Source organism: Engraulis encrasicolus, chromosome 15 (assembly GCF_034702125.1).
Source record: "Engraulis encrasicolus isolate BLACKSEA-1 chromosome 15, IST_EnEncr_1.0, whole genome shotgun sequence".
Taxonomy (NCBI): Eukaryota; Metazoa; Chordata; class Actinopteri; order Clupeiformes; family Engraulidae; genus Engraulis; species Engraulis encrasicolus.
In genome coordinates this window covers 30,794,445-30,795,806 of record NC_085871.1, presented here as the reverse complement: position 1 = coordinate 30,795,806, position 1,362 = coordinate 30,794,445, and the positions used below count along the sequence as shown (strand labels likewise).

Sequence of the window (1,362 nt, the reverse complement as noted above, 5' to 3'; positions counted from 1 at the left end):
TAGCCAATGGAATTTGCGCATGGGGTGTTTGGAATAGCATCTCACACTAAGTTGAAATGTAACTTTTTAAATTCTATAGACACCGTGTTGTCAACAGTTGAGTGTAGAATTCAATAAAAGCATGAAGCTGTTTATTGTTTATCATCTGCGTCAATAACCATTACTGGCGCAAACATTTATCGAAGGCGCACCAATGGTAACCTATTGGTCACACGCGCCATGCGTCTGTGCAAAATAAGTCAAATGTTCACCAAATCTGTTTGTTGTTTACTGCTTATTGTGTCACATGTGAATTCATCTGGTTTCACTGGCATAATTGTCTTGCAAGATGAAAAAGAACAGAGATAGTTTTAGAATTGCATCTCTGGAGATTTCGACAAGACTGCGTGAGAGTGTTGCCCTTTAGCACACATCACCCTCAAGCTTTTAGATCAAATGAGAGTTTTTGTTTGGCCTGAAAAAGGAGCACAACTGTCAACTGTAAATCAATTTGCTTACGAGACAGCTCTCACAGACAAGCCAACCTGTTAAACTGCCCCCATTTGCAAAAAAATGCATAGGCTAGGCTCGTTACAGTGGTATGTGATACTTTATTTGTTATTGTCAAAAGGGGTGGCGCGGATGAAACTTTTGATGAGTTTTTGTTTACATAGCAGGTGGACATGACGTCACGCGGTGGTCGCAGCGCTCCAAAAAACAACAATATCCAACTCCGCCACAAGTGGCTTCCCCGGGGTTTGCATTCTAATAAGCTAGTCCCAAATACTTGGAGGAATACATCTTGATGTATTGAATCGTAATGCAAAAACAAGCTACTTCTTGGCATTGCGCGTCATGCAAGAGCATTCTAGCATTCTAGCAGGACGGAGTGTACTCCTGTTTCTGTTGCGTGAGCAATAACAGCAGCACACAGAGACTGAAGACAGCAGCAGCACGGCTACGCGGGCATCTTCCAGCGGAGGAATATCCCACTTTTATTTACTCAGCGCCCTGCTCTTTATTTTTGTACTTTATGATTAACTCGTACCTTCACGTGCGAAGCTTTCATAACCGCACAACTCGCATAGACTACATGTTTTCTTCTTGCCCGCGTTGTTGACGGAGGCAGAAAACTACTAGTGTGTTTTGGTAAGTTTTCCCCCTTCTTCACTTTGACTATTCATCTTTCACCCTCTCCACCCGTTGAGTTTCACTTCACTACTCGTTATCGATAGATGGTCTGGCGTCTACAGGGTGTCTGATATGGAACGGGATGGTCAACATTCAGCGTTTTGGGTAGCTTTGCGGTGAGCCCACCGACCATTTCTTTTTGGCGTGCTATCGACATTGTCGCTGAGCGATAGTTTGTTGCCTGGGAGAGCC

General features: G+C 43.8%; 1 protein-coding gene across 14 annotated transcripts in view; it reads left to right on the top strand.

The window, feature by feature from the left end:
• The first annotated feature begins 761 nt into the window (after nucleotides 1-761).
• The window catches only part of foxp2 (forkhead box P2), a 282,865-nt gene continuing 282,264 nt past the window's right edge, over nucleotides 762-1,362 (top strand). For all 14 annotated transcript variants that reach the window (XM_063217362.1, XM_063217375.1, XM_063217374.1 and 11 more), the window contains exon 1: nucleotides 762-1,128. The gene's annotated coding sequence lies outside the window, so the exon portion shown is untranslated. The remainder of the gene's footprint in view (nucleotides 1,129-1,362) is intronic.